Raw genomic sequence first — 25079 nt, 5'->3', positions numbered from 1 at the left:
GCAGGATTACTTCTTTCATTCTGGTTGTAATACCTTTCTTAATAGTACCCAGCATTCTATTCGCCTTCTTAGAGGCCGCTGTGCACTGTGCCGATGGCTTCATTGTCTTGTCCACTATTACTCCCAAGTCCTTTTCTAGGATACTTTCACCCATTACCAGCCCTCCTATCGTATAGCTGTACATCGGGTTCCTGTTTCCTACATGCAAGACTTTACATTTTTCTACATTAAACTTCATCTGCCATCTCGTCGCCCACTCTCCTAGTTTGTTCAGGTACATTTGTAAATCCTCACAGTCCTCTTTAGTTCCAACTCCACTAAATAGTTTGGTGTCATCTGCGAATTTTATTACTTCGCACGTCGTCCCTATTTCTAGATCATTTATAAATACATTGAACAGCAGCGGCCCGAGTACCGACCCCTGCGGAACATCACTCGTGACCCTCCTCCAGTCAGAGTAGTGGCCCTTCACTCCTACCCTTTGCTTCCTACCCGCCAACCAATTTTTGATCCATCTATGTACGTCTCCTTCCACCCCATGGTTCTTCAGTTTCCGTAGTAGGCATTCATGGGGTACCTTGTCAAAGACTTTTTGGAAATCTAAGTATACGATGTCTATTGTCCATTTGTTTGTTTATTCCTTTGAAGAAGTACAATAAGTTCGTTAGGCACAATCTTCCCTTGCAGAAGCCATGTTGGCTTGTTTTCATCAGTTTATTTCTTTCTAGATGCTCATCGATGCTGTCTTTTATCAGCGCTTCCGCCATCTTCCCTGGAACCGAAGTCAGACTTACCGGCAGACGCTGGAAAGGAGTGAAAAGAAGATGAAAGCAGAAACCAGAGACAACAAAAGGTAGAAAAAAATAATTTTATTTCTATTTTTTGATTAGAATATATCAGATTTGAAATATATATCCTGCTAGAGACATAACTGGGGACTGCAAAGCCCAGGCACTGCTTGTTTAGCTTCCAGCTGGCTTAGGGCTCTCTCTGACCAGGGGGCACTCCCCTAACACTATTCCTGTCATATGTGACTGCAGTATTCTGTTAGCATGATATTTCTGTGTAGCATTCTGTAATAATTTGTCTTATTCAGTTTTCTTGATAGTAGAGGGGATATATGTAAAGGGGAGGGGAGACAAGGGTTTTGTTGGTCCTTGCTCTGTATATTTGTATTTATAAAATGAAAATTGTACAGAATATTGTTTCTTTTTATACCTTAATAAAATACATTCAATATAAAATCATAACTGAGGCTTGTGCGTATGGGATCAGATGGTTTGCGGGGTCCGAGCTCGCGGAGAAGGGACGGAAACGGAGGTTTTAAATTTCAGTCCTAGTAGTTTGCTGGTCCACAAAATAATTATTTTATTTCCGCTGGTCCATAGGTGTAAAAAGATTGAAGAACACTGGTTAAGACCATGCCTAGCAGTTTTGATCCCTGCTGCTTTTCTGCTTGATATTTTTCTATATTCGTAGAAGGTTGATCGATGTTATAAGAAGTCACAGAGCAGTGTTTCTCAAGAAAATTCTGGAATAACATCCTAGCCATTCTGGTTTCAGGATATCTGCAATGAATAGGCATGAATACATAGGGTTATCACATATCCGGGAAAACCTAGACATGTCCTCTTTTTAGAGGACTGTCTCGATTCCCGGATGGACTTTCCAGTCTATCCAGATTTTGGAAAGCCCCGACAAGCGCCAGCCGCATCTGGAGGGCCTTTGAGCATGTGCGGATGACGTAACACACATCCGTGCATGCTCGAGGCCCTCCAGACACGACCGCAGCTCATTGGAGAAGACGAGAGGTGGCTTTGTGGGGTGAAATGGGGCGGGGCTAGATGCAGAATAGGGTGGGACCGGAGGAGGAACAGGGTGGGGACATTTATCCGGGGGTTTACCACTCAAAATATGGTAACCCTATGAATACAGGACTAATAATAATAATAAAAACAGTTTATATACCGCAGGACCGTGAAGTTCTATGCGGTTTACAATGATTAGAAAGATGCTACAAATTGAGTGAAACTTACCTAGTTTGAGATTAGTGGCTAACAGTTTAAGAGATCGGTTGTTTTGGGAGAGATTGAGATGGGAGATTGTGATGGGAGAGATTGTGCAGATCAACTACCTAGGTACTTCAAGAACAGGTATGTTTTTAGGTGTTTTCTAAATCCACCATAGTTATTTGCGTGCGTAATTAGTTTTTCCAGGTCTTTGCCCCATAATGTTGCTTGATAAGAGAGAAGATGTTGATGGTGTCTTTTAAATTTACATCCTCTAACCGGTGGGGAGACGAACTTCAGGTGTGTACTTCTCTTATGTCTATTGCTTGAGAAGGTGAAGAGGTGAGTTATATATTTAGGGGCTAAACCGGATAGTACCTTAAAGCAAAAACATCCCAGCTTGAACTTCGCACGTGCCTCCATCGGCAAACAGTGCAAGAGTCGGTAGGAAGGGGTTATGATATTGGACTTTTTCAACCCAAAGATCAACCTGACTACCACATTCTGCACCAGTTGTAGTCTCTGCATGTTTTTCTTGGAGATTGCCAGATGGACTAGCCCAACCATGAGGCAAGTCTAGTCAGTCGTCTAGGATGGCAGCTTCTTAGGCCCAGCAAAGAGCGCTGCACTCAAAGCAAAATGATAGGTCCTGACAGTCACACAAACTCAAAGAACCATCCACATGTACTTGAACTTGCACACCTGTCTCCCAGCTACTCATCCCTGTCTTCCTTTTTGGTTCCAATTCATTCAAAAAAAGCCAGAAAAAAAGAAGCATGTATTATATCTTCACTAACGTTGACCACAGAAGAATGAACGAAATATGGATCAGCAGAATTAGATTACCCCTCTCCTCAAGTCGCTTCATTGGATCCCCGTATGCTTCCAAATACAGTTAGCTCTGAAGCCCCTCCCCACCCCCGATATCTCTCCTCACTAATCTCCCCCTATGCTCCCTTCCCCCCTTTCCCCTCCCCATGATCTCTGCTCGTCGGGCAAGCCATTCTTATCTGTACCCTTCTCTTCCACTGCGAACTCCAGACTTCATCCCTTCTTTCTTGCGGCGCTGTATGCCTGGAACAGGCTGCCTGAATCCATACGTTGTGCTCCGTCCATGGCAGTGTTCAAATCCAAGCTAAAGGCCCACTTTTTTGAAACTGCTTTCAAAACTCCCCCTCACTGCTGTCAGATACCTAGACCCACTATAATCTCCCTCAACCCTGCTGCGGTCAGATACCTGTACCCACTATAACCTACCCAACCCTGAAATGTCCTGTCTAAATTAGATTTTAAGCTCTTCTGAGCAGGGACAGTCTAATGTATGTTAAAATGTACAGCGCTGCGTATACCTTTCAGCACTACAGAAATAATAAATAGTAGTAGTAGATTAGAGGAATTAGAAAAGGTACAGAGAAGGGTGATGAAAATGATAAAGGGGATGGAACGATTCCCCTATGAGGAAAGGCCAAAGTGGCTAGAGCTCTTCATCTTGGAGAGGAAATGGATCAGGGGAGATATGACAGAGATCTATATAAACTGAGTGAAATGAAGTGTTTACTCTTTCCAAAATGACCAGGACTAAGGGGGGCATGCAATGAAATTACTAAGTAGTACATTGAAATCAAACTGGAAAAAAATATGAGAGTGAATCAAACATTAAAGGCAAAAGTTTAATTACACGTTAACCGGAACAGAGCTAGCGAAATGCAACATATGTACTCGTGCATTGCATGTTGGACAGTTCATCCACTCACAACGCAGCGCTCAGCCTTTAGTGGTGTGGCACCCACGAGGTCAGAAACATGAATGCTCCATTGCGAGATGCACCTCAAAGAACAATGTGCAGTGGTATCCTTTCTTTGGGCAGAGAGAGTGAAAACTTGTGGCAATGCACCATCGGATATTGACTCAGTATGGACGTAGCACCGTGAATCAAAGACAGGTGTATCAGTGGGTAAAAAAGGTTTCAAGCAGGAAGAACAGGTGCAACCAACGAAGGCCGTTCTAGTGGGCCGTCAACATCGCGCACACAAGAGCACGTTGACAGGGCGGATGCCTTGATTAGAGAAGACTGACGGATAACGCAGAGAAGAGGGTACAAGCTCTCAATCTGGACTCCTCTTTCCGAATATACCGTAATAACGATATCACTTAACTGCACATATTCTCTATATTCCTTCGGTCTTTTATATCCTCATGACTCAACCACTCAACAAAGATCTCTGTTTTGCCGAATTCCAATTACAGTACATAATATAAATTCTTATATACCGCAGCTACCTTGCGGTTCAGTGCGGTTAACAGCTATGATCATAATAAATTAATCACAATATTTACCAAACAAGTGTGTTTTCGATGATTTTCTAAAGACTAGGGGCTCCTTTTACTAAGCTGCGATAGCGTTTTTAGCGCGCGCAGAATTTTAGCGCACGCTACGTGGCTAGAACTAACGCCAGCTCAATGCTGGCGTTAGCATCTAGAATGCACAGCAATTTAGCGCGCGCAGCTTAGTAAAAGGAGCCCTAGGTAAGAAGTTGAGATTGAGATACAAGTACTAACTTGTTTGTTCCACACAGCTGCCAAATATGCCAAAGTTTTACTAAGAAATCGTTTGTAAACACCTCTCTTTACAGATGGAAAATCAAAAAGTCGGATCACATGCAAGTGTTTTCTAGTAGCAAAATTGAAGCAATCTAAAAGATAGTTGGGGAAAAGTCCTTTCAAGGCCTTAAAACCTACACAACCAAATTTGAAAACTATTCTAGCTTCTATTGTCAACCAATGCAGTCTATAATAATATAGTGACACGTGATCTGATCTTTCCAATCCAAAAATCGGTCGTACTGCAGTATTTTGAATGATCTGCGGCTGCAGCTGTGCTAAAGCACATGGCATTTTTCTGATCGGAAATGATGCAAAATGAAAGACCTCATTGCGATTTCTCTGTCGTTTAAAAATACCTGCACACCCTTATCACCTCTTGGCGTAGCTCACAACATCAAGGTTCATAGACAACGACAGCGTCAAACAAACTGATGTGGCAATCTGTTCTATTATAAATGTATGGTGATTCAACAGTTTACGTTTCTAATTTTTTCAAGTGTTTTGCTTTCACATTGGCTTCAAAAATATCTAAAGATACTACAGTCCAAAATAAGAGCTGGCATTAGATCTGACTTTGAAACCCAGCAACAGATGGTGTTTTGGTTTAGAATTTACCAAAAATATGCATTTCACACACAGCATATGTTCAATCAGACAATTAATTAATCAAATATTATGTATACTTGAGCAGTTTGTTGCTAAATTTATTTATTTTTTTTGACTGTAAGCATCTAACAAGATTTTTAATAACCCTCAATTTGCACCATAAAATCTATACCGAATGTTAATTAAATCTCTCTATAGGCAATAATTTTCACATGGAAGTCATCTGACATTAGAGCTTCACAGCTTTATGAATCTCATCTTGATTTTTAAATGTGGATTAGCAGATTTAGTCACTGGAGACGTATTTTTCTAATATGTCTGTAAGTTGATCATTTTAACTTCCTTATGAGAACTATAACTCATCTTTACTGTAGCCTATACCACCTGTCTCAAATTAACCGTGGATCTATAAGGTCTAATTTGTCTCAAAAGGCACATGTTTAAAAGGGTTTTTTGGATTGCTGTACTGTGCCATCATAGCAGTTTCTTAGCTCAATTTACAGAACCTCAAAAACTTGTGGTCTTCTGTGAGCAAAACACAATTGATCAGTATTATAAGCCTTATGGAGCAGGAACAGTCTCTTCTGTCAATCTGTACAGAGCTGTGTATATATCTAATATTAATAGTACAAGGGACCGCTTTAAAGTTTTCGGCCCAACCAGAAAGAGAGTGATATGGAGCCATGAAACTTATGAGTTATTTCACACTTTTCTTGACACTTTTTTGTTTCAATGAGGCAAATGCATCTAGTAAATGGGCACAAGTATTGGGAAACCAAGCCGTTGTGACATCACCGATGGGGATGGCTCTTAGGCATTGGTGGAATGAGGCATTATGACATCACAATACGAGGGGGCTGCTGAAAAGTTCTCAGCCCAGCCAAGAAGAGAATGATGCGGAGCCATGAAACTTACAAGTTATTCCACACTTTTCATGGCACTTTTCGTTTCAATGATATGGAATGAAACGAAAAGTGTCATCATTCTCTTCTTGGTTGGGCTGAGAACTTTTCAGCGGCCCCTCCCCTGGTAATATTTTAAGGGCTCCTTTTACGAAGGTGCGCTAGGGTTTTTAGCGCACGGACATAATTACCGCGCGCTATAGCATGCCGTAGCTGAAAATCTACCCCCTCCTAAAAAGGAGGCGGTAGTGTTTAGCGCGCTCGCGAATTTAACGCACGCTAAGCCCTAAGTCAAGACAGCCCCAGAACGAAATTCCAGATTTCAAAGACTTTTATATCTTGTGAGCTATCTGTACATTTTTATTGGTGTTGTCATGTTTTCACTGGTGTGCAGAAATGGCCACATGACAAAAGGAGGGCTCTCTTGAGATACGTCCAGGATTGTTAGTTCATCCAACAATATTTGGCACCGATTGGTATCCCCCAGGGTATTATACGAACTTCTTTACAAAAAGAGCCCCAGGTAATACTGAACAGTTTTATAGATGCAGTTCCAGCCTTTTAAAGCTTCAGCGGAGCCACTCAGTCCTCAAACCATCTCATCGCACTAAGGGCTCCTTTTACTAAGCTGCGTAAGGGCTTTAACGCGTGGAATAGCGTGCGCTACATTGCGCCGCAATGCCAGCATTGAGCAGGCGTTAGTTTTTCCACGTAGCGCGCGGTAATTTCCTGCGTGCGCTAAAAACGCTAGCGCACCTTAGTAAAAGGAGCCCTAAGCTTTACACCCCTGCTTCATCATCAGCTTCTTTATAATTCAATCTCAGTTTACTCATTTTATAGTCATATTTCTAAACTTATTTCTTTTAAAGTAATTACTTTTAATATTACGCTTATCTTACAGGTTTCTGTCCAACTGCCGGGGGTAGTCAATCCGACTTATTTCGCCACTTTCTGTCTGTATCAAGGATCTCCACCCCCCTCCAAATTAAGGACAAAAAAATATATATATTTTTTTACTATGACTTGCCTTAATTTCACACATTATTCTCATGCCAGAGCATACGGTGACGAGACAAATGCGCACCGACATTTGAGAGCGGACAATTGAGCGCAAGACTTCAGCGCGCCGCTCTAAAGGCTTATTTTAAAGTGCTCCGACGGGGGTGGGTGGGAGGAACCCCCACACTTTACATAATAGTGTTGGCGCTGCATTTGGGGGTGGATGTGATCAGTTGAAGCACTTGGAGAGCCTCTACAGTTGCTGGTGGAGTAGGCTGGAATCATTCCCCTGATGTAGCTCAGCGAAAAGGAGGTTTCCCCGTCGGGAAAGAGTGGCTGCGGGGCCAAGCAGGCTTGCACTTTTTGGATGCATGGAAGGCAGCCTGGATACCGTCTGCAGCTAAGTGTTTGTTTTTTTCCTGCTTACCACTGACTGTGTTTGAGACTCATATATGTGCTGCTTGTTTTACTCACATTTTTTGAAGTTTTGTAATTTGGCGTGCTAGATTTTTTTTTGAGGTGGTTCCTACGAGGGCTACTATAGTGTTTCTCACTGCTGAGTGAACTGATACATTTTGGACCTTGCTTAATGGTTGTTTATAAGTGGAGTTTTTTGCCATATGAAGATGAACTGAGGTTTTTTCTCCACTTTTCTTCCTTTTTTTTTTCTTTTTTTCATGTTGTTTGTGTGTTAAGTGAATGAGCGGGTCTTTGTATGAGTGCAGTGGGTAGACCTGGTAGTGTCTAGGTAGGTCCCTCCTATGGTTTCCAATAGGGCATAATTCATTAGTTTTAGGAGTTTTGTATGTCCTTCCTGAGATTTTGGGGGGTTACAACCCCCCAAAACCACCCCCATATGCAGTGCCAACACTATTAAGTAAAGTGTGGGGGTTCCCCCCCCCCACACTCCCCATCGGAGCCCTTTAAAATAAGCTTTTAGAGTGGGGCGCTGAAGTCTTGCGCTCAATTGTCCGCTCTCAAATGTCGGCGCGCTTTTGTCTCATGCGCTTATGACTGTGAACCAAGCTTACTATACCTTTTCCTGCTGAGAAACCAACTACCCCTGAGTTGTTTTGGACAAAATTGCCATGGCACGCTAATCTGATTGGGACCTTGGGAGGTGCTGGAAAAGGTGCCCTTACTGATCAGTGGGCTCCTGTCAGCAGTGAATTTTAGGTGAGTGGTTTCAGTTGTAGGCCGCTGAAGTCTGGTGTTTAAGGTCTCACGGCTGGTATGTGATTGTTCGAGAACAGTATTGATTTTACCGATTTCTGGAAAGGTAGTAGGCTATCTTTTTTTTTTTTTTTGTAAAAATCTTTATTCATTTTAAAACATACAAAGTGCATATAAAAAATTACAACAATTGGTACAATGAAACAGCACTAGTAACATAGTAGCATAGTAGATGACGGCAGATAAAGACCCGAATGGTCCATCCAGTCTGCCCAACCTGATTCAATTTAAATTTTTAAATTTTCTTCTTATCTATTTCTGGGCAAGAATCCAAAGCTTTACCCGGTACTATGCTTGGGTTCCAACTGCTGAAATCTCTGTTAAGACTTACTCCAGCCCATCTACACCCTCCCAGCCATTGAAGCCCTCCCTAGCCCATTCTTCACCAAACGGCCATGCACAGACCATGCAAGTCTGCCCAGTACTACCAAATAATAATAAAAATATCTTTCCCCTCCTCCCCCACCCCCACCCAACCCGGATATGTGTAAACCTCTATTTAAAAAAAAAAAAAAAAAGAAGGCATATACTATTGATTGGTGGTTACAAAATTTGCTAATGGGCCCCAAATCTCATTAAAGTTTTTACAATGACCATTTAGTTCCAAATCGATATGTTCATATTGATAGAATAAGCACAGGGATTCCCACCAAAATGTATGATTCAGTCTATCACAATTCTTCCAATTTTTTGTGATCATCTGCATAGCAATATAGTTGTCCTTTATCTTTATTTCCTGTTGTTTTAGCACCCACGCATCCAGGGTAGGGTGGGTGGGAGGGGGGGGGATATATCTTTTGTTTGGTATTATTCCCTGATGGAAAATGTTGGACGGGAGAGGGAGTTTTATTTTTGTACTAGTGTTTAAGCCCGTTACATTAACGGGTGCTAGAGTACATGTCTGTCTGGGTTTTTTTTTTATTTGATGCTGTCTGTCATTCTTTCTGTCTGTCTCTCCCTGGCCCCCTGTCTGTCTATCTTTATTTCTAACTCTATCCTCTTCCCTCAATCCTGCATGTGCCCTTTTTTCTTTCTCCTCCCCACTTCCTTCCAATGTCTGCTCCCCCTGTCCCTCTCTCTACCCCTTCTATCTACTGTTCACCCTCTGTCTTGCCCCTTCCATTCACTGCTCTCTCTTCTCTTTCCATCCATTGTCCGCCCTCTATCTCTCGGTTCCATATGGCATCTCCTCCTTCCTTTCCCCCTTCCTTTTCCTTTGGTCTGGCATACATTTCTCCTTCCCTCCATGCCCTGCCATCTCTTCTTCCTTCCAAGCCATTCTCTCCCCCTCTGCTCCCTTTCCTCCTTGAACTTCATCGGGCAGCAGAAGCAGTATTCACAATTCATTGCTGTTGCCGGCTTCAGGTCTTCCTCTCTGTCGGGTCGTCTTCCTGAAACAGAAAGTAGGCAGGACCCGCTAGAGAGGAAGGCCTGAAGCCGGCAACAGCAGCGAATTGTAAACGCCGCTGCTGCCTGAAGAAGCCAGGCCTTAAAAAACCCGAGGCAGACCACTTCTCTTCCCTCCCAGCCCAACCCTTGCTGACTCGGCTCCCTTACCCATAAGAGCATAAGAACATAAGAAGTTGCCTCCACTGGGTCAGACCAGAGGTCCATCGCGCCCAGTGGCCCGCTCCCGCGGCGGCCCATCAGGTCCGTGACCTGTGAACTGGTTTCTGTCTAATCCTATAACCTACCTCTACTTCTTTCTGTACCCCTCAATCCCCTTATCTTTTAGGAACTTATCTAGACCTTCCTTGAACCCCTGTAGCGTGCTCTGGCCTATTACAGCCTCCGGGAGCGCGTTCCAAGTGTCCACCTCCCTCTGAGTGAAAAAGAACCTCCTAACATTTGTTCTAAACCTGTCCTTTTTCAATTTCTCCGAGTGCCCCCTTGTGCTTGTGGCTCCCCACAGCCTGAAGAATTTGTCCCTGTCTACCTTCTCTATACCCTTCATGATTTTGAAGGTTTCTATCATATCTCCCCTAAGTCTCCGCTTTTCCAGAGAGAATAGCCCCTTTCCGATCCCTGCCTGCATCGTGGAAGCGTGAAGACTGAACGCCAGCAATCGGGGTGGCGAGGACGTGGCTCAGGAGACTGTGAAGGTGTTGGCGTGCGGCGGTGCTTCATGAAGCCCTCCTCCCAGCAGCCGCCACCAGCACCAATCGAGGCGGCGAGGACGCGGGCAGGGGGAGAGCTTGCCTGTGCTTCCTCCAGCGGTTGGTGAGTGAGGGCGGGAGGAGGGGAGTGGCTAGAGTGATCCATGCCTCCGCGTTCTAAAATGGAACGCGGCCAAGGATCAGAAATCACAGCGGCAGGGATCACAAAATTTCAAGAACGGTTTTATTATATAGGATTAATACTGATTGATGTGCTTATTTGATTATTGTGTTTTGTATGTATATCATATTGCACTTTTTGTTGGATTTGAAAACTAAATAAAGTTTAAAAAAAAAGAAGAAGAAGTAATCTATTCTTAGCCGCAGAAATTGGAGACTTGGGTTGTAATACAGTTCCAAATAGTACCATATCATATGTCATAGGAATGGAAGTATCCCGTATCCTATTAATAGTCACCCATATCGACTTCCAGAAGCCGAGTATTAAGGGGCAGTAGTACAACAGGTCCCTATATCAAGATGACAATGCCAGCATCTATTAGACTTTGAACTATCTAATTTTTTGCAAACGAACAGGGGTCCAAAAAAATCCTATATAACAGAAAAAAGCAAGTTTGTCTCATAGATGCGATACTGTACATCTCATCCTCCAAGACCAAATCCGTGACCATTGAGTAGCAGAAATCTCTTTTTTATCTATTTTTAAAATATTGCTCACAGAGAGACAAGGATGAGTATCCCTTGAGTAGTGGCACTTGTCATTTTTTACCACAGGATGTCAGCAAGTATCACAAACCAAAAATCTTTATTGCCATCCATTTGCATTCAGACATGATTAGAATCACCAAAATTTCAAAGAACTTAAGATGCTCTTTTTCCGTGAAAAGAAAACATATTTCTTAAGTGAGAAGCAAACCTTTGTAGCCGGTGTCTGGAATGCAGGCCTAGCTGCCGTTTTATCTCCGGAAGCCTTGTGCTACATGCAGTTGACAGATGATTATTACCTGTGACTATGATAAATATTTTGAAGGGTTCTTGTTGCTATGGAAACTGAGTACATGGAGAATCCTGACTCTTTTCTACGCGCTCGTCCTAAACCAGAGAGAGAATCATCAGCTCTGCTGAACACATTGATGAGAAGTCTGGCACCTGGCAAGGAGCTAACGAGGTAAGAAATCTACTTGTAACTATAGGTGCCAACTTTTCAAAATGATCAGGTGTACTAAACAACATAAATCACCTCTCTCTGGGAAAAACGAGCACCCAATAATACCCACAGAGCCGGCTCCTCTGCTTTTAACAGCTTACCACTTCACCAAAGGAATCGGATATTTGTTTTCAGAAGTCAGTTTTCTAAGACTCAAATAAAATATCCGGATTGTTTCCAGTTATCTTTAAAATGAGCTGAAAGACAACCGACAACATTCAAGGACATAGTTAAAACATTAAGACTGGTGGAGCACTAGGCATTTGGGTCCAAGTGCGAGTTCTCATTTCAGTCACACACATAAGTTTAGAGCGGTGGTCTCGAACTCAAACCCTTTGCAGGGCCACATTTTGGATTTTTAGGCACTTGGAGGGCCTCAGAAAAAAAATAGTTAATGTCTTATTAAAGAAATTACAGTTTTGCATGAGGTAAAACTCTTTATAGTGTATAAATCTTTCCTTTTGGCTAAGTCTTAATAATAATATTGTAATTTATAGCTAAAGAGACATATGATCGAGAAACTGTTTTATTTTACTTTTGTAATTATGATAAACATACAGGGGGCCTCAAAATAGTACCTGGTGGGCCGCATGTGGCCCCAGGCCGTGAGATTGAGACCACTGGTTTAGAGCATCCAGTGGCGTGCAGTCAGGGCCTTCAGCGGTTTCACCCCACCCCCTAAAGACCTTGAGGGCACTGCTCTGAATTTTATTGGTTGAGCAGGCAACAGGCAGCTGCTGCTCAGCCAGTCAAATTCAGATCAGTACTGTCAGAGCCTGCTCTGTTCAGGGAGTTCAGAGAATTTCCTGCCCAAGAGACCTGCTTTTTTTTCTTGGTTTACTTTTTGTTTGATGCAGTTTGACAGGCTCAGCAGGCTGCCTACTCAACAAACCAAACTGCATCAAGCAAAAAGTAAACAAAAAAATAAAAAAGCAGAACTGTAGAGCTGAGAATTTACTACTACTACTAATAATTTATTTTTTTGTATACCGCTATATCAAAAGTTCAAAGCGGTTCACAACAAAGTAAAAAAAAAAAAAAAAACAAAACACCCCGCATACAATCAATATATATAGAGTACATTAAAACAATCAAAAAATGCATCAATTAAAAAGTTAAAAAGCAAGACGAAGTTAAACAGTACCACAACTAAGATGTAAGCATGTCAAACAGGCGTGTCTTTAGTGATTTTCTAAAATCCACTGAAAGCCCTCACCACATGCCACTGTATGCCATTCTGATGATATCGAACATAAGCATAGAGAGGGGGCTCACCCTTCACCCTGTCCTCAACAGCATTACAGAAAAGAAAAGAGACACTACTCTGCACGTCATAAAACAGAAGTAATATGGACTCTAGAAAATCATAAGCAAAGAGTAGACATCTCTCGAACCTTAACTGCCAGCCTGTCTGTCGTATAACTAAGGTGACCATACGTCCCATTTTCAATGGGACTGTCCCGTTATTGGACCGACCGTCCCGTTGTCCCGACCCACCGCTTCAGGACACCGAAATGTCCCATTTTCAGAGACAGCGTCCCAAAGCTGTGTGTGGGGACAACGGACCGGTGATCGTTTCCCCTTCCTGCTGCGCTAAAGCCTGCCTGCCGATTCAACCCTCCCCGGTCTGCCGCAGCCGCTGCTTCTTGCCACTCAGAAGCCTTCTTTCCAACGTCAGTTCTGACGTCGGAGAGGAAGTTCCAGGCCAGCCAGGCAGCGATTGGTGGACCGGGCCGGGGGGGGGATTGAATCAACGCTAGAGGGAAGAAGGCAGGCTTTAGCAAGGCAGGGAGGGAGGCAGGCAGGCAGGCTTTGGCACGGCAGGGAGGGAAGGAGGTATTCAGGCAGACAGGTAGACTTAGGGGGAAGGGGTGGGACAAAGGCTGTAAGGCAGTGAGGGGGACATAGGAAGGAGGCACTGAGGGCACTAAGGACATGGGAAGGGGCACTAAGGACATAGGAAGGAGGCACTGGGGGCACTAAGGACACAGGAAGGGGGCACTGGGGGCATTATGGACACAGGAAGGATGCACTAGGGGCACTAAGGACATGGGAAGGGGCACTAAGGACATAGGAAGGAAGAAGGGATGGAATAGAAAAGGACATTTGTTGGGCCTGAGTGCAGAAAGAAAGAAAGGATGCAGTCAGAAGGAAATGCAACCAGAGACTCATGAGATTGCCAGACAGCAAAGGTAGGAAAAATTATTTTAATTTCAATTTAGTGATCAAAATGTGTCAGTTTTGAGAATTTATATCAGATGTCTATATTTTGCACTATATTTATCTATTTTTCTATAGTTACTGAGGTGACATTGCATATTTTAAAGTCATCTGCCTTGACATCTTTGAAAATCCCCCAAATATAAATGATAATTAACATTTTCTCTGCGTATAGTGTGCTTTGTGGTTATCATTATGAATTAATAAGTTATTATGTGGACATGAAAAATGAATGGATGAAATTAGGGGCGGGATTGGGGGTGGGACCTGGGCAGGATTGGGGGTGGGACTGACAATTAATAGATGTCCCGTTTTGATGAAAAAAATAAATGGTCTCGTTACGTTTAACCCTCCCACCATTCAATACCACCTTCCCCCCTTCCTTCATAGTCTCTCCCCTTCACCAGATTTACTCATACCCTATGCATTCCACCAACCTTCCCGCAAGCCAATAGGCTGGAAAGCAGGAACTTATGTAATGCAAAGGATCCCACACCAACAAACACAAAATGCCACAAGAAAAAGAATAACAGGCAATGCTCTAATTAAATAGTAATAAAATGAATCACAACTCCAATTAATATGGGTAATGTACGACCTGCATAAATCTTTGAAACAAGTGTTGGAGAATAAATCTCTTAGCTTCATAAGTTGCAGGAAACTCATCAAGTGTCCACTGAAGTCTAAGAACATATGAATAGCCTTACTGAGTCAGACCAATGGTTCTTCATGTCCAATAGCCCATTCTCAGAAAGGCCAATCCAGGTCCCTAGTACCTGGCCAAAACCCAAAGAGTAGCAACATTCCATGCTACCGTCCAGGGCAAGCAGTGGCTTCACCCTTGTCTTTCTCAATAAATGCTTAGCTATGCAGGCACTGGTACTAAATATTAGTGCTGCCCAATTCAAGAAAAAAAAATCTGATTCAATTCAATACAGCCTATTGAATCGATTTGTTTGATTTGATTTTCCTGCCCAATTGGGTGTTTTTTTTCAAATATCCTGGTGGGTTTATTTTATAGCCTCTTCACCCCCTTTGCCTTCTCCTAACCACACTGGCGCGGTGGTGTAAATAAAATAAAGAAACAAAAAGGACTTTTCCTCTCTCTGTTAAATCCTAGCTCACGTTTGCGGTCTAACACCAGCTCTGGCAGGATACACGTTTCAAATCTTACATATTGTAATCACAAAACAGAAAATAAAATTGTTTTTTTTACCTTTTGTTGTCTGGTCATTATTCAGATCTTGTTGGTCCAAGGCTCTGGTTTACTTCTGATAACTTGCTTGCCAGGTCTCCTTCTTTCTTCTTTCACCGTGTTAACCATCCATCTTCTATCTCTGTCCTCCCCATCCATTTCACTTCCCTCCCCGGAGGTCTGGCATCTTTCCTTTTTTTCATCTCCATCCACAGATCCATCTTTTCTCAACTACCCTTTCATCCAGCATCTCTCCCTCCTTCCCCACCACCCCAGAGTCCACCATCTCTCCCTTTCTTTTCCCAACTACCCTCCTTGCCAGTATCTCTATCCCCTCATCCACACCATCCCTTGTGTCCAACTTCTCTCCCTTTCTGTTCCTTCCCTCCCTAAATCCCATTGTCCACCATCTCTCTCCCTCTCCTCTGTTTTTAGGCCCATTATTTCTTCCCCCCCAAAGTCCGGTATATGCACATCTCTGTGAACCCTCCTTCCCTCCCTCCCTCCCTCTATGTACTTCTACACCAGGGCCCCCCTCCCCTGAAGGTCTGTCCCCCCTGAAGGCCTGCATCCCCATAAAGCCCTGCATCCCACCCCTGAAGGCCTGCCTGTCCCCCCAAATTCCTTTCCCCCCCAAGGCCTGCACCCCACCCCTGAAGGCTTGTGCCACCACATCTGAAGGCCTGTCCTCCCCCTTGACTGCCTGTCCTCCCTTTGAAGGCCTGCACCCCACCCCTGAAGGCCTGTCCCCCCTGAATGCCTGCATCCTACCCCTGAAGACCTGCCTGTCCCCCCTGAAGGCCTCTACCCCCCTCTCCCCCCCCAGATGACCTGGGTGTTCCCCCTGGCCTCCCGTGCACCATTTACCTAATATCAGCAGCCTGCAGAGAAGATTGCCGGTGCTAGCGATCTTTGCAAGCTGCCATAGGTCTACGGAACTGTTTCCTCTGCCGCGATCCTGCCTCTGACATCAGAGGAGGGGTGGGATCGCGGCAGAAGCAACAGCTCCGAAGACCTATGGCAGTTTGCAAAGATCGCTAGCACCGGCGATCTTCTCTGCAGGCTGCTGATATCAGGTAAATGGTGCACGGGAGGCCAGGGGGGAAGCAGGACACCAGCGGGAGGCCAGGGGGGAAACCGGACACCAGCACTTCCCGATTGACCCTCCCTCCCTCGCCCCCTAAAGCAGGTGTGTCAGCGGCCAGCCAGCAACAGGCAGCGCTGCCGCTCCTGCTTTAGGGGGGCGAGGGAGAGGGGGGTCAGTTACCAATTCGGGAGGCCAATTTTTTTTTTTGTTTTAAATCTATTTGAATCGATTCACCCAAAGTGAATTGGTGAACCGATTCGAATCATGAATCGGACAGCACTATTAAATATCACTAGTACCTGCATAACTTCTGGCTCTTGCCCAGCTTTGCCCCTTTACTGCCTGGTTTTGATATGGCTGGTTAAAGTCAATATTCAGCAGCCCTGGCTGGTTAAATACCACTGAACATCAGCAGCTAGTTTGCTCAGTGTGGTTTAACTGGGAAGGAGCCCTCGCTCCATCCCGCCCCCTCCACCCCGTACCTCTATATTATCTTCACTAGTGCAAGCAACTTCTGCCTGTTGCTCGCACCAGCCTGGTTCCCCTTTGAATCACTTCTGGGTCACGGGCCAGGAAATAACATCAGAGGAAAATCCAACGCTGGCGCAAGAAGCATGCTTGCAGAAGCCACTCACGCTGGTGAAGATTAAGAGGTGGAATGTGGAATGGAGGGCGGGAAGGAGCAGGGCACGGAGAGGCAGGCCACTGCCTTGGGCGTCTCCTACGCTTACTACGCCATTGATGGCAGTGGCGTACCAAGGGGGGTGGGGGGGCGGTCCGCCTCGGGTGCACGCTCCAAGGGGGTGCACAACCGGCTGGATCCGGAACCTCCTACGCTGCTCCAAACAGCACCTCAGCGCAGCTGCCGTACTTAGAGCAGAGTCGGCAGCCACGCTGAAGTGAATGAAGGTCCCGCGATGACTGCGCCGTCTACCGCCTCTGTTCCGGAAGAGATAAGTGACGGGGAGGGGGGGGGGTGGACCGTCCGCCGCAGTCATCACGGGATCTTGCCGCAACTAACTGCGTCTGCCGGCCCAGTCCCCTCCAACGCCACTTACCTCTTCAATCCGGAGCAGAAGCAGTCATCGCGGGACCTTTGGGATGGAGAAAGAAAGGAGCATAGTAGGGTGGTGAAAGGAGGTCAGGGTGGCATGGAAGGGTGTGGAGGGTGAGAAAGGGAGTCAGGGTGGTATGGAATCATGCTGAAGGGTGACAAAGGGGGGTCAGGGTGGTATGGAAGGGTGTGGAGGGTGAGAAAGGGAGTCAGGATGGTATGGAATCATGGTGAAGGGTGACAAAGGGGGGGGTCAGGGTGGTATGGAATCATGAAGGTTGACAAAGGTGGTCAGGGTGGTATGGAATCATGGTGAAGGGTGACAAAGGGGGTCAGGGTGGCATGGAAGGGTGTGGAGGGTGACAAAGGGGGGTCAGGATGGTATGGAATCATGGTGAAGGGTGAGAAAGGGGGTCAGGGTGGTATGGAATCATGGTGAAGGGTGAGAACGGGGGTCAGGGTGGTATGGAAGCGTGGTGGAGGGAGAGAAAGGGGCAGATGCTGATAGAATTGCAGGGAAAGAGACATAAGAGGGAAGGATACTGCATGGAATTGGGTTGGAGAGAGAGAAAGGGGGCAGATGCTAATGGAAGTGAGAGGAGAGAATGACATGCCAGACCATGTGGGTGTGGGAGAGGGAAGGGAAGAAGAGGAGAGGAGAGATGCCAGACCATTGGAGGAGGGAAGGGAGGAAGATGGATGCCAGACTAATGGGGGTGAAGGGAGAAATGGAAGGGGATGCATAAAGTTTCTAGAACGGGAATAGAAAGAGAGAAGATGCTATATAGAAGGGGCAGAGAGAGGGTAGACAGTGGATGAAAGGAAGAGAGTGACAAAAAGATGAGGAAAGCAGAAACCAGAGAAGACAACTTAGAAAAAAAATTATATTTATTTATTTATTTTTTGCTTTAGGTGAGATGCATCGCTGTTTCTGTGATGTTGAATTGTATGCAGAGTCCAGTTTCTTGGTGCTTCAGTTTAACCTTTGTCTACGTATTTTTATATCTCCCCATTTACAAAACTGTAGAGCGTTTTTTAGTGTTGGCATCTGAGCTGTTACCACCGTGGCTAAAAACCCCACTACAGTTTTGTAAAAGGGGGAGGAGTTAGTTTGTGATTACATACAAAGCGAAGGTGTTTTCTGTGTTCTGTGTGTTTGAAAAGACATGGTTTTCTGTTAGGATTGATCTGCACTAGTCTGGCTTGTTTAGTTTTACAATGGGTTTATTGATGTACTGCTCACTGCAGTATATAAGATGCTGCCTGTTCCTAGATATTCATATGTGACATGTGGATTGTTACTAAAAATCATGTTTTTCATACAGATGGGGGGGGGGGGTATCAAAAATGATGGGCCCCAGGTGTCACAAATGCTAGGTATGCCACTGATTGATGGTAATCCTATGCATACTGTATATGCATCTAACTTGATATTTGGCATCATGCAAGTACAATGAATTGAGTGCATGCCATTGGGCCTTGTGCAAGCTTTTCCTGGAGGTACATTAGATCAATGGTTCCCAACCCTGTCCTGGAGGACCAACAGGCCAGTCGTGTTTTTGGGATAGCCCCAATGAATATGCATGAGAGAGATTTGCATATAATGGAGGTGACAGGCATGCAAATCTGCTCCATGCATATTCACTGGGGCTCTCCTAAAAACCCGACTAGCCTAGTGGTCCTCCAGGATAGGGTTGGGAACCACTGCCGATTAGACAGATTGTGAGCCTGCAGGGACAGATGGGGAAAAATACTTGAGCACCTGAATAAATTAATGTAGACCGTTGTGAGTTCCCCTGGGAGAACGGTATAGCAAACTGAATAAATATAAAATAAATGTTCCCCTGCAATCCTTGGTGGCATCGCCCTTTTAAATGTGCAGGGGGCATTGCCCTTTTAAGAAGACGTACGTCCCGACGCGGAAGCAGAGGTAAAATCTCAACAGCAGAGTTTTGGCGGGGGGAGGGGCAGCAGGTGCTTCTTTTAGCTACTTTGATCGCATTCGGGAGCGATTCCGGGGGTCTGAAATGTGGATGTAGCAAAGTCCCTGCAGATTTTGCCCCGATTTCTTTTCTGCTGCCCGGTCTAAGATTTTTTTAAAGCAAATGCTGCCCGCTAGATTATCTAAGGCAGCGGTTCACCGTCCAGCCCTCGGACACATCTGGTCAAGTGTTCAGAATAGTTCCGTGCAGATCTCTTTCTTATGCATAATTCTTTGCCGATATCCTAAAAATCTGGCTGATTAGGTGTAAGTCAAAAGACCCAGGTAAGCCAATCAGATTACAAATTCTATTTAGACAAAAACAAACAAAAAAAGCTGGTTTTGGGAAAGACACGATTAGAGTCTGATTAGTGCCCCTGGAGGGCAGTGGGGAAAGCATGCGGAGCATGACTCATGGAATTCTTGCCAGACCTTCTGCTTGTGCAGGATTTGGCTGTGCTTTGTGATTCTATCTGTGTTTCTGACCTGGAGTGAATAGGGGAGGGTTATTTTGCACAAACATTTAGGGGGGGGGGTGAAAAGAAACAGTGGTCTCTATTCGGCCCCACTTATCCAGGCAGGAGAAGCTCTCACCCAGATAAGTGCCTATCTTTAGACGCCTAAATGTGTTTCTATGTTTAGGCCCTCTCATAGAATCCCCCCCCCCCCCATGTGACTTTTCATTAGTTTCTCCCCAGAGCCAAATCTGGTCCAGTTTAATGTTTCAGAGGTTTTTTTTTTTATCCCCAGACAGTCATTTTGTACTCTTTGGGGGATATTCATTAACCTAGGCACCAACATTTATGTGCATATATTTTAAATACTAGCATATATGTGAATGTATCTGCTAGAATGCCACCTAAGTGCTATTCTACAAATGCCTTAATTAAATACAGTAGTATGTATTTGCAAGGGAGGTGGAGTATGGATAGGACATAGGCGGGGATCCCATACACAGTTGATGTATGGAATACTGTGAGTTACTTGTTTACCTGCGGACACTTAGATGATCCCACGCCAGCTCCATGGCTACGGTAAGTGCTGGTGTCTTAATGGTAAGCACATCAACTCTTGATTATGCCAGTATTCTGTAAGAACATAAGAATTGCCGCTACTGGGTCAGACCAGTGGTCCATCGTGCCCAGCAGTCTGCTCCCGCGGCGGCCCCTAGGTCAAAGACCAGTGCCCTAACTGAGACCAGCCCTACCTGCGTATGTTCCGGTTCAGCAGGAACTTATCTAACTGCCTTGAATCCCTGGAGGGTGTTTTCCCCTATAACAGCCTCCGGAAGAGCATTCCAGTTTTCCACCATTCGCTGGATGAAGAAGAATTTCCTTACATTTGTACAGAATCTATCCCCTTTTAACTTTAGAGAGTGCCCTCTCGTTCTCCCTACCTTGGAGAGGGTGAACAACCTGTCTTTATCTACTAAGTCTATTCCCTTCAGTATCTTGAATGTTTCGATCATGTCCCCTCTGTCTCCTCTTTTCAAGGGAGGAGAGGCCCAGTTTCTCTAATCTCTCGCTATACAGCAACTCCTACAGCCCCTTAACCATTTTAGTTGCTCTTCTCTAGACCCTTTCGAGTAGTACCGTGTCCTTCTTCATGTACAGTGACCAGTGCTGTACCCAGTATTCCAGGTGAGGGCGTACCATGGCCCGGTACAGCGGCATGATAACCTTCTCCGATCTGTTCGTGATCCCCGTCTTAATCATTCCTAGCATTCTATTCGCCCTTTTCATTGACCTGTCGACCATCACTCCCAAGTCTCTTTTCTGGGGGTTCTCTCCAAGTAATGCCCTGGACATCCTGTATTCGTGTATAAGATTTTTGTTACCAACATGCATCACCTTATACTTATCCACATTGAACCTCATTTGCCATGTCGCAGCCCATTTCTCAACGTGTTTGTCACGTTGCAGATCTTCGCAATCCTCCTGCGTCTTCACTATTTAATCACCTCACTCGTCGTACCAATTTCCAGATCGTTTATAAATATGTTCACGAGCACGGGTCCAAGCACCGAGCCCTGCGGCACTCCACTGGTGACGCTTTTCCAGTCCGAGTATTGTCCATTTACCCCCACTCTCTGTTTCCTATCCGCCAGCCAGTTTTTAATCCACGTGAGTACTTAATTTCTAAGCACCCTGTTAGAGAGTTTCCCCTTTTGGATTATAATTTATATATAGCGCTGAAAAATCAGTGCCAATAAAAAGTAGCACTAAGCACTATTCTATAAATAGCACTCAGAGTTGGGTAAATCACAAACAATAAGGGTCCCAACAGGTTAACAATAGATATAAAATAAAAAATACTGTTGGTAATGGAGAACCTTAGAGTGAGCGAATGACAGCCACTGCTGCAATTATAACAAGGTGAAGAGAAAAGCCTCAGAGTAAAGTGGCAGCCAAATTCACAATAAGTGCAATGCTGCCATAAAGTCAGTCACAGGCATAAAAATACCCAACCATTTAATCATTAACCTTGCAGCTAGAGAATGACATGGGGACAAATTTGTCCCTGTCCCCGCAGGAACTCATTTTCCCTTCCCATCCCGGTGAATTCTTTTCCTGTCCCTGCCCCATTCCTGCCAGCTCCGTTCTCTAAACTGCACCACTCTAGAAATCAAAGTGTAATAAAAGTGAGCTAAGTAAAGGACAACCAAGCCATTGTGACATCACTGATGAGGTTGGCTCTTAGGCACTGGTGGAATGAGGCATTATGATGTCACAATACCAGGTTATCAGAGGCTGAAGCTTTTCACATGACTTATTCAGTTTTCTACACTGATCTACCAAGTAGAGAATGACACGGGAACAAATTATTCCCCGTCCCCGTGGGAATTCATTTTCCCATCCGGTCCCAGTGAGTTATTTTCCTGTCCCTGCCCTATTCCTGCAAGCTGTCCTCATCTGCACAAGCCTCAAACACTTTAAAATCGTAAGTGTTTGAGGCTTATTCGGTTAAGGCAGAGCTTACAGGAATGGGACAAGGATAGCGACAAAACTGGGGAAACCGAGTTCCTGCAGGGATGGGGACAAATTTAACCCCATGCCTTGCAGCGTAACAGACACACTCCTACCAGGTAAAGGGTGCACATGAGGAGACTTATCTGGTCTGGTTCTATAAATCCAGGCTCATTATGGCAATGATTCTTCCAACTGCTGTCCAAGGATGTCTCATGTGCACCCTTTACCTGGTAGTGAGTGTGTCTGCTACACTGCAAGGGTTTTTTATGCCTGTGACTGACTTGCATTGCACTTATTGTGAATTTGGCTGCCTCTTTACTCCGAAGCTTTTTTCTCTACCTTGTTATGATTGGTTTCTGCACCGCCCAACAGAATGTCATACCGAACCTCACTCTTCCCATCAGGCCTTACTCTCATAGTGGAAAAATCTACCAAGGTACTAGGCTGCATCTGAGACGACACTCTCACAATGGAACCACAAATATCTAACCTTCGGAAAAAGACCATCTACACTATGCGTCAACTGCGACTCACAAGATCACACTTCCACCCACCCCACTTTGCTCTGATCGTTCAGATGATGGTCCTACCTCAACTGGACTATTGCAACTCCGCCTACCTTGGCCTCAACACCACTCTCGTCCACAAACTACAACTCATCCAGAACACAGCAGTTAGACTAATCTACAAATTAAAGAAATTTGACTCGATCACAGCCTTCAGCAAGCAACTACTTTGGCTCCCAATATCATCCCGAATAATTTTATAATCGTCTTGTATCCTACACCAGATCCTATACGGAAGCTCAGCAGCCCCTCTCATCCAATTATTCTCTAATGTTTGGTCGGCATCAAAAAGAATCCAACTAAACCTGCCATCCACAAAATGCCTTCACTACAAGCAAATTTTCCACTCTATGCTAACTTATCTGGGTGTAAAAACCTGGAATGACCTCCCAGAAGCCATCAGGAAAGAGACAAACTACACCACATTCAGAAAAAATCTGAAGACCCACCTCTTTGACAATTAACAGTCTTAGTTTCTGTATAATTCCCCCTACTTCTGTGTCCCCTATCTTATCTTCTCCATACCCCCTTCCCTACAACTTTCCCCCTTCCTCCTTGATCTGTCGCCTTGAGCCTGTACAGGTATGTGCGACGCACAAATGGAAGATTAGATTAGATTAGTTTAGATTGCAACAATGGCTCTCATTCGCTCACTCTAAGGTTCTCCATTACCAACAGTATTTTTATTTTATATCTACTCAGAGTTGGGTCCCATTTATAGAATGGCACAGCGTCGGGATTTACACTGACTGAAACCCGGTGTAAATTCTCGCGCCTAAATTAGGCGCAGATCTTCCTTAATCTGTCTCACTCTGCAGAAATTCCAGGAACGCCTCTCAGCAGCCCATTCCCATCCCTTGGCTGTGCCTTTTTTTCAGATCCGCGTGTAAATTTTAAATACTGCTCTCTGTTCTTAAGGATGTGGGGAACGCAAATTGAAATTAATGCCAATTACTGCCAATAATTGATTATTAGCACCCAATTATCCGTGTCAATTGGCTCACCTGGCAGTTAAATTGCACTAGCAAACTGGGTGCACTAGCTGTGTGAAACTGGTGGCTTTGTGCAGATTTTAGAACCTAATTGAGTGTTTTCCTTTTGAGTTTGTCGGATGCTACAGAATGCATTGCGTTTAGTTAAACCTGTTATAGGTGCCTTCGTAAGAACAGAAAGCATAAGCCGCAAGGTACCGTACTGGTAGCATTGAAAATTGTTTCCGGAGTCAACCCTCATGTCCCAAACCACGCAGCTCATCTGTGGCCCGAATTGGCCGTTATCCTTGCTGTTAAACCTCTTTTGCCATGCCCCAGCTCCTTCAGTGCTGCACCCCACCAGGAAAAATCCTGTTACCTCTGGCTGGCAGCTTACCTGCAGTTGCAGACCGGGCCCCCCCCCCTTCTCCCCCCAAGCTGTCAATAGATGTGGCAGCAGCCCTTATCCGGTGCATTTCAACTTCAGGACCTCATGGACTAACCTACCCTGTAGCTTCATAGCTAAAGCACTGAGCTGAGAATCGGTTCAAATCCCGCCGCTGCTGCTTGTGATCTTGGGCAAGTCGCTTAAAACCCTCCGTTGCCTCAGGTACAAACTTAGGCCCTCTTTACTAAGCCATGGTAGAGGTTTCTACCACGCCCCGGAGCACTAACTACTCTGACGTTGCTCCGACGCTCATAGGAATTCTATGAGTGTTGGAGCATTTAATGCACTTAACCTCTACCGCGGCTTAGTAAAAAAAAAAAAAAAAAAGGAGGGGTGGGGTTAGATTGTAAATATTCAGTGGACAGGAAAATACCTACTTATACCAGTGTCCTGCAAACTTTCTCGAGCCGCGGCACACTAAAGGTAGTGGCCGTGGCTCGAGGCACCAGGAAGTGCGTGGATATCACCGCGATAACATCACGCGCATGTGTGATATCATCATGTCGATGATGTCCATGTGTGTGTGAAGGCCCTCCAGGCGGGCCCTGAGACGCCAGTGGGGGGGGGGGGGTGCCAGAAGGGAAGAGGGCCAGAGAGAATGTTAGGTGCTGATGCCCACTGATTGCCACGAGAGGTACATCCTGTAGGCAGTCAGCTGGCGCCGGCGCATTTCTTCTTCCCCAGTGTACCGTGGCACACCTGAAATCTCAGGAGGCACACTAGTGTGCCTTGGCACACAGTTTGAGATGCACTAGACTATACCTTGAATGTAAATCATGTTGAACTGAAATTTAAAAAAAAAAAGTGAGAAGGTCCAGAGAAGAGCCACACGAATGATAAAGGGTATGGGAAATCTTTCATACGCTGAGAGGTTAGAGAAACTTGGGCTCTTCTCCCTGGAGAAGCAGAGA

General features: G+C 45.0%; 1 protein-coding gene across 2 annotated transcripts in view; it reads left to right on the top strand.

Annotated features, from left to right (window-relative positions):
- The first annotated feature begins 790 nt into the window (after positions 1 to 790).
- The window catches only part of NUDT7 (nudix hydrolase 7), a 55174-nt gene continuing 30885 nt past the window's right edge, over positions 791 to 25079 (top strand). The window contains exon 1 of one of the 2 annotated variants that reach the window (XM_033943350.1): positions 791 to 853. The gene's annotated coding sequence lies outside the window, so the exon portion shown is untranslated. Of the gene's footprint in view, positions 854 to 19145; positions 19500 to 25079 lie in introns of those variants that run through there. The other variant, XM_033943349.1, reaches the window with a different exon arrangement.

The sequence above is a fragment of the Geotrypetes seraphini genome, chromosome 4 (genome assembly GCF_902459505.1).
Source record: "Geotrypetes seraphini chromosome 4, aGeoSer1.1, whole genome shotgun sequence".
NCBI lineage: Eukaryota > Metazoa > Chordata > Amphibia > Gymnophiona > Dermophiidae > Geotrypetes > Geotrypetes seraphini.
Note: the sequence above shows the minus strand (reverse complement) of the source record. Positions and strands in the feature narration are given on the sequence as shown.